Below are 12,134 nucleotides of genomic sequence, written 5' to 3' on the forward strand. Positions count from 1 at the left end.
GTTAAGTGCTATGTATCTAAACACTGAAGTACTATAGAAGAGATGCAATGAAAAGAACTCTAGGCATAGCATTGTAAGACACTGTAAATTCAAGCAATACCTCTAATGTATTATTCTAAACAAGTCACAACTTCACTGGGTCTCATTTTCCTCTTCAAGAAAATGAGAAAATACCTGCCCCATTTATTTCAGAGAATAAGGTTTGCGGGAGAGGGGAGCATTACTTACTCTATAATCATTAATCAATACAAATGTAAGGATATAATTTATCATTTAAAAAAATTTTTAATTTAATTTTATTTATTTATTTTTGGCTGCGTTGGGTCTTCGTTGCTGTGCGCAGGCTTTCTCTAGTTGCAGCGAGCGGGGGCTACTCTTGGTTGCGGTGCTTGGGCTTCTCATTGCAGTGGCTTCTCTTGTTGCAGAGCACGGGCTCTAGGTATGTGGGCTTCAGTAGCTGTGGCTTCAGTAGTTGTGGCTCGCAGGCTCTAGAGCACAGGCTCAGTAGTTGTGGTTTATGGGCTTAGCTGCTCCACAGCATGTGGGACCTTCCTGGACCAGGGCTTGAACCCGTGTACCCTGCATTGCCAGGCGGATTCTGAACCACTGTGACCAGGGAAGCCCACTTTATCATTGTTAGTCATAGTTATCATGACTAAAATAAGCCTCTGTTTTTTTTTTTTAAACCAAGCTCAATGCACAACAAATTAAGTGAATCAGCACTGCACATCATTTATCAATAATGTAACTTTTGTACTATAAGACTAACAGAAAGCCATATGTTTAACAGTAGGGATGTTCATTTTATAGTATCTTAATTCATTCTCAAGGTTAAAAGATAAATACACTGCTAAACCAATAATAACTGCCTTCTAATCTATTAAAATCAAGAGTGTTTAAAAACCCCATTCACTTTTGTACCCAAATAGCTGAATTAAAATTTTTAAGAAATCCAAAATGTAGTTTAAAATTGTACAAATCTCCATTTTTAACTGCCTAAAATGTCCATGTGCACTATCTCACTGTATTTTGAATCCATCACGTTATAAATAACAGACTGCAGAGACAAGGAGAGATACAAAGTATATATAAAAACACAAAATAAAGATATTTCAAAATGTGACTGCACCAGACACAGGGAAAACAAAGTTTCTTCTAGTCCCAACCAAAACCCTATGAACAACCTGAAAGATGTCCTACAGCAACATCATTTTCAAGTATGACTATAATTCCGATCAAAAGAACATCATGTATGACTGCTATCAAAATGACTAGAAATTATAAATTACTACATTTATAGATTTCTCATAGGAGTTGCTTTTCCTTTTCAAGCAGGAATCCAAGACAGAAAAGCAGAATTTTCATATGCTAGATCTGCATTGTCTAATATGGTATGTACTAACCACAAACACCTATTGAGCGCTTGACAAGTAGCTAGTCCAAAGTAAGATATGTTGTAAGTGTAAAATGTTCACCAGATTTCAAGATTTACCAAGAAAATGTACAATATCTTACATACGCTGCTGTCATTTAATATTTCTACTGGACATCAGTGATTTAGATGTAGTCCAACTCTCAAATGAAAAACACAAGGTACCAGAGGTACTAAACAGTAGCAGGGTCTGGAAGCTGATAACCTCTATCCTGCCCTCATTAATAAAAGGAATTCACCCTTTGAGACTCAATTTGAGCATCTCTGTCCTCATGAGATGCACTCATTCCCTCTCCATCTCTCAGCCCAGGCGATCACATCCTTTTCAGTGTTTTGGATCCACAACCCTTATATGCCCTTATAACCATACTGTTATAATTTGTGTTTGTCTCCCCCAGATGGACTAGAGAACTTACTGGGGACAAGCACTATCTCATTCATTTTTCTATTACTAGAACCACTGCTGTACCAGACACCCCTATAGGCCCTCTGAAAACAAGATCTTCCACATGGTCAATTCTTAGCCTTACTCAGGTACAACTAACAAATCACATCGTGTACTGTGTGAATGAACTGCACTAAAACATTCACCTTTATCATTTACCTGTCTTAAATTATTTTTGGAATACAGCAAATACAATAAAAACGGATAATTTATATTATCAAAGAAACACAAGTTACAAAACATTAAAAAAAAAAGTGCTTCACCCTGTTGCTCTGAAAAGTTTGCTCTGATAAGAACTCTGAACTCTTGGGAAATTCAATACTCTTGGTTAGGTATAAGTTCATTTATTTAATGTGCTTACTAAGTGCAAAAACATTGGGCTAGATAAAGAACGATTCCTGGACATGGAAACTGATGCAGCAATCTCCAATTAATTGAAAATTTTAGAACCATTTACAGAAGAGAAAAACAAAGAATCATATGCTTAACATACAACTAATTACATAAAGTTATAGTTTCTAGAATGCAAGCATTCCAACTTTTATATTCCGTGAAATAGAAAAAGTTGTGAAACCTATGGACGGAAACACTATATTGCTTGCCAAGAAAAACTGCAAGCAACATTGCATACAGAACACAAATCACAACAGAGATTTTCGTAAGAAAAAATTGTTTTAGAATCTATTAATTTAGGCAAAATTACTTCAAGCCTATGTAAAATCACTCACGAATTAGGTTTGAGTTAAGTAATTCAGTCAAAATGCTTTTCAGTACTCAAAGACTGGTAATATTCAACAAGCAGTTATCTTCGACGGTACAGACCTCAACCAATGCACTTCGGTCTAATTTGCTACTACGAATAAGAGCATCAGCCCCAGCCCTGGCAGAGTTGCTGAGAGGTGTCTTATGTGGAAACTTAACCACAAGCCAAGGAGGCAAAGGTACAAAGTCTCTCCTGGAATCAGTGTTCCTGGAGCCCCCTACGGCCGTCCCTCTTTTTATACTACGTCTTCACCACTCTTCTAAGAATAGCTTTCTTTTTTCTGCATCTCTTCTAATCTGTGGCTTTGCTGCTCCAGTATGTTACACAATTTTCCCAACATAACTTTTCTGCCTGACACCCACCTGGAAAGATTTTAGGGTACCTCTCTAAGAAGTAATCTTGTTCACAGAGAAAGGCCTCCTTCCTTACACCCAATTCAACACCCACAGTTCAAAATAAAAATATAATTACAACCTGAACTTCCATCAGGCTAATATAGGGAAAGAACTACCACAGGCTCTCTCTTCCACGTTCTGTATCTCCAGACTTTATTCCTCACTTACTTTTCTCCTTCCTCATTTCCCTCCTCAATCCCTGCTCCCCCCAGAAAAAATTCCACAGCTGGAGAATCTCGTTCTTAAAGCCAAACCATTTAGTGAGGAAAATAAGCATGAGCTTTTTTCCCTTCAATTATTTATTGTTCCTCCGTCATTCAGGAAGAGTTAAGCAAATATTTTTAATCTGACCGCCCTCCCAGAAAGATGATGCACTAAATACACACTGAAATAATACTGTCTTCCCCGAAGCGAGAGGATTCGCGGCAAAAAAAAAAAAAGGAACCGGGGTGGGGGTGGGGTTGGAGAAAAAGGATCGTTCGCCCCCAAAGCCGGAGATGGGACAAGGAGGAGAAAAGCAGCGCGGGTGGGGGGATGCGGGTCACAGCTGAGAAGTGCAGCACACACAGTCGCCAGAATCCAACAATTCGACCAGAGGGTAGGACCGGCTATCGCGGCTCCGGCCGGGTCCCGAGAACCAGGGGGTGGCTTATCCTCCCCCCTTGGGACAAAACTAACTCCCAGGCACGACCCCCTCCGCCCCCGACGAGAGGGTCCTGGTGGGACGCAGGCACCTTCGGAGGGGCAGCTGGCAACGGCCTGGATGGAAACAAGGCCCGGAGGGAGGTAAGTCGATTAGGTCAGCGCCGAGAGTACGGGACGGAGGGTCAGAAGCGGGCACTCGGGGGACTGGGGGCCGCGGCAAGAGACCCTCCCAAGATCCCCGGGGCCCTTCGCCGCATTTGCAGAGCAGGGTCCCAGGTTCCGGCCCCCGCCGCACCTACCGCTCCTCACCTCACGCTGCCTGAGCCTCTGCCTCCACCGCAACCCAAGCCTCCACAGCCGCCACGGTCCGAGCCATTTTCCACTCAGCCGCCTCAGCTGCTGCAGAAAGCATCGGCGGACTCTGCGGCCAGCCAAGCAGATACGTCACTTCCGGCCGGTTAAGCACCGCCTTCCGTGCCCAGGCTTCTTGTGGATTGGCTGGTGTGGACGGCCTACCTGAGGAGTGGGCGGGGCTTGGGCGCGTCGCGTGAGGCTCTAGCTGGGGGAGCGTGGGGGTGGCTCCGGCTCCCCGGGAGGAGTGCTGTGCGGGTTCAGGACGTCTCTCTGTGCAGCCCCAGAACAGTGGAGGGGGTCTCCGGGGACCCCAGTCGGCCACCTCTCAGGCCCGGCGTCCAAAGTGCCCCCCCCCCCCGCTCCAACCACCGAACTGTTCTATTGTTCCCGTGCCCTCTCCTGGGACTCTGCACTCGCCTGCATCCGGGCTGCAGCTCCCAGATTCGTTGTTTTGGCCCCAGGCCCGAGGAGATTAGTTTGTGATTGGAGGACTGAAGGGAACAGGCAAGATATAAAATCGTTCACTCCAACCAGCGTTTACCGAGTCCTCACAGTGGATCAGGTGCTGCGGGGTGTGTAATTAGTAGTCCGCCCATCACGTGGATCGTTTAAAGTGCTTTCACATCAGTGTCTCATCTAATCCTCATAACAGCCAGGTGAAGAAGATGGCCTAATAATAACTCACAGCCAGACGGCTCTTTTCTACATTACAAAATATCTTCACATACAATCTCCATAATAACACTTTCCTCATGAGCATTGAATGAAATTATGCTTGTAAAGTATTTAGCCCTCAAATGTTAGATTAAAAAAATTACATGACTATGTTAAGCAGATAGGAAAATTAAACCCATTTACAGATGGTGAAGCTGGGGGCATGATTCAAACTCAGTTCTGACTCTAATCCATAGTATTTTTTGTCCCTTAAGCAGTAAGAGAACAGCTCCTTCCAGAGGTTCCCAGTCTAATGTGATAAGACTAGTATGGGCTGCAATTCTCCGACGGAAAAAAAAAAAAAGTGAGAAAGCTGTAAGAGAAGTAAAAACTCACTTCCAGCAAGTAGTGGAATATAAATCCGATTTTTCTTTCGTCTTTTTTTTTTTTTTGGAGGGAGGATTTGAAGTGGATGAAGCCCTCTAATCACTGTAATAAACATGCCTATGCCTCCCAGGAAATGAGAGTGGCTGGAGTTGCTACTCTATGAAGTCTAGAAGCAACTATATGATTATTCCTTGTGGCTGTGGCTACCAACTCTTGTTCCACCCACCCTTCCTACTCCTGGTTTTCCACCAGCTCCCCTCCTCCCCCCATGTACACACACTTCCAGGCAGGCTTTACACACTCTCGAAGAATGTCCCTTAGGAATCTGCTTAGTGCTACAGCATTGTTCTGCTTTATCTTCTGATCAAAGGAGGAATTTCTAGAATTGGCAGCTCTTCCAGGAGATTAAAAGGGGAGGGGAAAACCAATTGTCTCGGGCTCGTTTCCTAGCTTCTGCCCCAGAATTGAGTGTGCCTTCCTTCAGAAAAGAAGGACGGGGACTTGAGAGAACACTGTGTCTTGAGGGAAGATTATCTGTTTGACTTTTTTGTATCCTTCTTACATTTTTCTTAGGAGAAATATTTTCTCTGGTTCCCAGCAGCAGAGGGCCCTTGCTTGAGTGAGTTCCTTGTTGCAGTTCAGACTTCATTATTTTATTACTGTTTTATTATGGCTCTTGAATGGCCAATACTTCACAGGATTTGATCAATCAGAAGGGTCCCAATAAGAAGAGGAAGAAAGGGAGCTTGATGGTTCTCTGGATTCCAAAAAAGCAGCATTCACAAACTACCAGGTGTCAAGAATCTGAAATGGTAGCTCTTGCTTAGCTTATCTCATCTCTCTGGCAATAGGCATATGAAGATGCACGTGTGAACAATAGAAACACAAACTTCTAGGAGAAAGTGCAAACTGGTGCTGCTGTCATTTGGAACCAAATAGAAAATACCTGGCAGCTGTTTCTCCTCTTTCCCTTCTCCCACTGGCTTCAATATTAAGATTTAAAGGTAGAGAAAAGAATTGAGGAGGAGGCATTATACTTTTAAGTGTTCCAATCCTAACCTCCCACAGGGAACTTCACAGCACCACAAATATTCCCAAACTTCTTCCAGTATCAAATGAGAAATGGGCAACCTTGTTTTACCACAGGTAAAAATAGTAGCTGACATTTATTGAGCATTTGCTAAGGCCAGTCCTTGTTCTTAGTGCTTTACAAGTCATGGAGAGGAATTTACAAGAATCCCTCCAACAACCTCATAAAATGGTACCATTATGATATCCTCATTTTATAGCTGAGGAATTTGAGGAACAGAGAACATGAATAATTTGCCCACAGTCACACAGCTACTAAGTACTGTAGCTGGGATCCAAAGCTGGGTGGGACTGCATGCCTCATGCTCTTTTAACTTCACACTGCCCCCAACAGGCCAAAGAGATATTAACAGCAATAAAGTAGCTACAAAAGGCCATTAATAAGTAAACCTATTCTCTTTCCTTTCCCAAAGCTGTATCCCTACCTCAGTAGGAGAACTCTGCTGGGTCCTATATGATACAACTTAAAAGCTGTGATCTCTACCTCTCAGAAGTCATTACCTAAGGGAGATAACACTGTCATAGAGGAATGACACTCAGAAGGTTAAATGTGTAGATGATGAAAAGATTTGAAGAAGGAATAGGAAATGTTTGTCCTGTGTTTCATTTAGCAAAAAAGAAAAAGAAAAAAAAAGTATTGAGCCCTTATTTTCAATATGTCAGGCACTATGGTCTGTGCTGGGGATAAAGTAGTGAACAAGACAAGGTGTCCCCTCCCTAACAGAGCTGAGAGTCCACCAGGGGAGACAAATATTAAACACCTAATTAAACAATCACTTAATCTCAATTGTGATAAGTGGTATGAAAGAAAACTATAGGGGTCTTTGATTTAGAATGGAAAGCAGAAAGGCATTCCCTGAGGAAATGACATTGAATCTAAAGGATGAGTAGAAATTGAGTGAGGAGGAGGGGAAAAACATCCCAGGCAGAGGGAACAGTGTGAGCAAAGACAGTGAGGGAGGAAGGGGCATGGTTCAGCTGAGGAAATGAAAAACCAGTGTTGCTGTTGTGCTGGGAACAAAGCGGAAGTGGCTTTATATGTGGTGATGGGGCAGGCAGACCATGCCAGGCCTGGGAGGCTGTATTAAAAATTTAGGTCTTTATCCTAAGAATGAGGGGAAGGATTTTAAGCTCTCAAATAACCCAAGTTGCATTTTAAAAATATTTCTTAGGGCTGGGTAGAGAATGGATCAGAGAGAGGCTAGAGGGGATTTGGGCAGCCCAGTTTGGAGGTTATTGCAAAAATCTAGGGAAGTGATGATGTTCTAGCTTGAACTTTGCGTAAGACATGGTAAATATAAAGCTAACTGGGCCAGGATTCCTGTCCTTGGAGATAGTCAAGTAGGGGAAAGAGACTTAGAAACAAGTATGATGTAGTGTTCTAAAAGCATTACTAGAGATATCTCTAAGTAACTTGGGAAGCTCTGGAAAAAGAGGAGGAGAGGATGAAGGTATATTAGTTATCTATTGGTGCATATCAAATTATCGCAAAGCTTAACGGTTTACAGCAACAAAAATTTGCTATCTCACAGTTTCTTGGTCAGGAATCCAGGAATGGCTTAGGTGGGTACTTTCGCCTCAAGGCTTTTCTCATGAGGTTACAGTCAAGCTATCTGTTAAAGGAAAAAGCCAGGCTGCAAATAATCTGTGGAATGCTAGTATTTATGTTTTAAAAAACAGAGTGTGTAAGGGCTTCCCTGGTAGCACAGTGGTTAAGAATCTGCCTGCCAATGCAGGGGACACAGGTTTGAGACCTGGTCTGGGAAGATCCCACATGCCTCAGAGCAACTAAGCTCATGCACCACGATTACTGAAGCCCACGCGCCGAGAGCACGTGCACCACAACACGAGAAGCCACCGCAATGAGAAGCCCGCGCACCACAACGAAGAGTAGCCCCTACTTGCTGCAACTAGAGAAAGCCCTCACACAGCAACGAAGACCAAATGCAGCCAAAAATAAAAATAAGTAAAATAAATTTATTAAAATAAAAAACAACGGAGTGTGTTGTAATAGCATAGGATACCTCTGGAAGGATACAAAAGAAGTTGGTAGTAGTGACTGTGTCTATAAAGAGGACCTGGGAGGCTGGGAGTCAGCAACAGAATGGAGCCTTCCTTTTAACTATATATTCCTTTTATACAGATTGGCTTTGTTACCATAAGTGTGTATTCCTTTCAACTTAGAAGAGAAAAATATGAGAGCTTAATAATTTTGGCATGAAGTATAGACAGCACTGGATGCTAATACATTTTGATTAGAAGCTGAATGATCAGAAAAAAGATTTTTTAAAAAGTTTATTGGGAAGTGTTGTAAAACAGCTCAGGAAGTATGTGGAATTGTGCAGACTCAGAGGGAGTGAGGAAGGATGGGGTCCTGAGTAGTTCTCATATTATAAACCTGTTATAAGATTACGGTGGGATGTTTAAGCTAGTTATCAGTCATTCAAGGACTTGTGTCCAGGATATTCCAGCATAGTCCTAGTATTAGATTCTTTTGGGTTCAATAGACATTGATTGAGATCAGCCATAAGCTGGGCTGAGTGCAAGGGAAAAAACGGTGAATACAATCTTGACACTGCCCTTGGAAAGCCTGCAGTCTAGTAAACCCCAAAACAGCAGAAAAAACCCACAAAAGGTACACAAATACAAAATGTCAAAACAGTGTGGTAAAAGCTATGGTAAAATTGTGCAGAAAGGGGCTTCTCTGGTGGCGCAGTGGTTGAGAGTCCGCCTGCCGATGCAGGGGCCACGGGTTCCCACATGCCGCGGAGTGGCTGGGCCCGTGAGCCATGGCCGCTGAGCCTGCGCATCAGGAGCCTGTGCTCCGCAACGGGAGAGGCCACAGCAGACAGGAGCTCCCAGCCCCGCTGGAGGGGAGGGCAGGACAAGGGAGGCTTCCCAGAGGAAGTAACCCTGAAGAATGAGTAGGAGTTAGTCATGTAAAGGTGGAGAATGGTGTTTCAGGCAGAGGGAAAAGCAAGAGCACAGGTACAGAGGCCTCAAAATGGCTCAGGGTATTTGGGGATACATGGAACTTAAGTATCTCCAATATAGGCAATTGTTTAAGTAGGTGGCTGAAAGTTTTTTTAAATCTTAGACCTTTGCAAATTTGTTCACATAAATATACTGACAGATTTTTTTTTAACCCACTGTCATATGATGGATCCTGAGTTTTAACTGGGAAGTATGGTCGCTGTGGCTGACAGTAATCTCTCCATTTTCTAAAATCCTAACATTCAATTACTCAGTTTAGTCCTTAATTACTGCCTATCTTAGAGTGCTTTCAAATTGTTTTGTAATTATAACTTCCGTTTATTGAGTTCTTACTGTTAGGCATCGTGCTCAGCGTCTCATATTTGCCAACTCTACTTTCTCATCCCCCTGGACTTTCATCCCCCTCCACATACTGAAACATCTCCTATCAAGTCCCTACTGACTCACATCTCGCCAAAGACACAGGTCAATTCTCTGTCCTCACCCTTCTGGACCACTCAGCATTTTCTGACACTAGTTATCACTCCCTCCTGGAAGCACTTTGTTCTCGAAGTTTCCATGATGCCAGGTTCATCTTGTTTTCCTTCTATCTTCCTGCTTACTTAGTTTCTCATCAGCTCCTTCCCCTTTATCAGACCTCCAAAGTTAGGAGTGCCCCCAAGACCTAGGCTTCAACTCTTTTTTCTTTATTTATACTGTCTAACTAGGTGAGCTCATCAAGTCCTGTGGTTTTAAATACCATTCCTAGGCCAATGATTCTTAAACTTATATTTCCAGCCCCTGCCTTCTCCCCTGAACTTAAAACTTGTGTAAGTGTATATTTGATATCTCCATTTGGATGTTTGATAGGCAACTCAAAATTAAGATGAGCACTAAATGAGAAATTGCAACTCATTATCTCACATCTGTTCCCACTTCCTCATCCCCTCATTCCCCCAGGATTTATCCATCGCTATAATTGGCACCATCAGCCCAGTTACATAGGCCAGAAGGTCAGGAGTTGTCCTTGATTCCTCTCATTTCTTCATGTCCCAATCAGTAAGTATTACTGGCTTTACCTCCAAAATATACTCTAACGCATAAACTGACCATCTTTGCCATCTCTCTGCTGTAATCCTGGTCTAAGCCACCATCTAACCAGTCTTCCCATATCTAGTCTTGCCCCACTAAATTCATTCCCCATGAGTAAGTGGACTTTATTAATTTTCAACTCTCCTTCCCTATCTCGGAGTGCTTTTAAATGGTATATCAGATCACCTCGCTTCTGACTAAAACTCTGTAGTAGCTTCCCATTGCACTGAAAATAAACCTTGCCTTTACTTGCAAAACCTCACAATATCTCATCCCTGTTTAACTCTCCTGAATGGCTCCACCCTTTGCACACTATGTTCCAGCAACAGCAGCCTTCTTTTCATTCCTAAAGAGATAAGAACAGGTAAGCTCAGTCCTGCTCTAATGAATTTGCACTAGCTCTTCCCCTTTGCGTGGAATGTTGTCTCCTTATTGGCTATCTCTGTTTTGTTATTCAGATCTCTGCTTAAATGTCGCCTCTTTGGGGAGAACTTCCCTGACTACCCAATATAAAATAACCACCTAGTCCTTATGTATATAACATCACTTTATTTTAATGCTCTGTGAAGCATTGATCACCTCCTGATACTTTTAGTTCATTGTCCACACTAGAAAGTAAGCTCAGTGACAGCAGGGACTTTGTGTTGTTCATCACTAAGTCCTCAGCATTTAGAGCAGTGCCTGGCACAGCGCAGGAGCGTAATAATTGTTAAATGAATGAATGAATGAATCTACTTTCATTTATTTTTAATATTTTCTCCCCTTCAGTTAAAATGACATAGCCAAGATTCACCTCTTAAAGGGCTTAGAAAGGAGCATGAATTATGAAAGACTAATATTATTTAAATGTAAGCCCTGCTTTTGTAAACCAAGGGCAGGGAGCATTTGTACTGCTATGGAAGCATTAAAAAAGATTCAGTTGGGACTTATTATATAAAACATAAAATTAAATTGGAAACTTTTCAAGGAAGAACTATGCGTGCTTTAAAAAAGGATATTAACTTTGTGCATCATAAAAGTAATATGTGTAGGCTATGACTCACAAGAGGAATGTCTAGCCTACTCTTTTCTCTCTTCCTCTCCCTTCCCTATAAATATCATAAAGAAACAGCTGTGACAGGCACTTGAAAGAGCAGCTAACATTTTCTGAGAGCTTACTATGTGCTAGACTCTAAGAGACTTAATGGATTAACTTGTTTATTCTTCACAATAACCCTATGAGGAAGGAAAAATTATAATTGCCATTTTACAGACATGAGGCACAGAGAGGTTAAGTTACTTGCCCTGGGTCACACAGTTAATAAGTGGTGGAGCAGGACAAGTTGACTCCAGTGCCCAAGCTCTTAACCACCTACCATGCTGTCCTAGGGGATGGCATTTCAACGTGTCTGAGCGTTTGTCACCCCTATAGTCCTCTTCAAGACTACGGAGGAGGGTGAGTAAGGAAAAATACATGGGGGTGTGGAGTTAATGTCAAACCCAATAACCCAAAGGTTTTTCTTTTTTGTACCATGGACCCTTTTGGCAGTCAGGTAAAGTCTATAGATTCCTTTCTCAGAACAATGTTTCTACATACAAACATTTGGAAGCCAATTATATTAAAATATAGTTCTCAGAATATTAAATCAGCATTTGCTATAGTAATATACATCCTTATTAATGTACGAAATAAGACAAAAGGGAGGACATTGGCAGATCTAGTGACTACCATAATTTCATAGTAGTGTGAGCATAAATGCTATTTCAAAATATTTTTAACTGCTATAATGTGACATAGAAATATCTATTGGTATATCTGTTGGTGACAGTCACAGGTACAGCTAATACTACTATAACTTGTTGCCTACATTAGTAATGAAGGAATTGCTATATTTCTATTAGAGATTAGTAAAATATATATATATA

General features: G+C 42.0%; 1 protein-coding gene across 3 annotated transcripts in view; it reads right to left on the minus strand.

Annotated features, from left to right (window-relative positions):
- The window catches only part of PIK3C2A (phosphatidylinositol-4-phosphate 3-kinase catalytic subunit type 2 alpha), a 103,607-nt gene extending 99,518 nt beyond the window's left edge, over positions 1-4,089 (minus strand). For all 3 annotated transcript variants that reach the window (XM_024731560.1, XM_024731561.1, XM_024731559.1), the window contains exon 1: positions 3,990-4,089. The gene's annotated coding sequence lies outside the window, so the exon portion shown is untranslated. The remainder of the gene's footprint in view (positions 1-3,989) is intronic.
- Between the last annotated feature and the right edge of the window lie 8,045 nt (positions 4,090-12,134).

Source organism: Neophocaena asiaeorientalis, unplaced genomic scaffold (genome assembly GCF_003031525.2).
Source record: "Neophocaena asiaeorientalis asiaeorientalis breed wild unplaced genomic scaffold, Neophocaena_asiaeorientalis_V1.1 scaffold571, whole genome shotgun sequence".
Classification (NCBI taxonomy): Eukaryota; Metazoa; Chordata; class Mammalia; order Artiodactyla; family Phocoenidae; genus Neophocaena; species Neophocaena asiaeorientalis.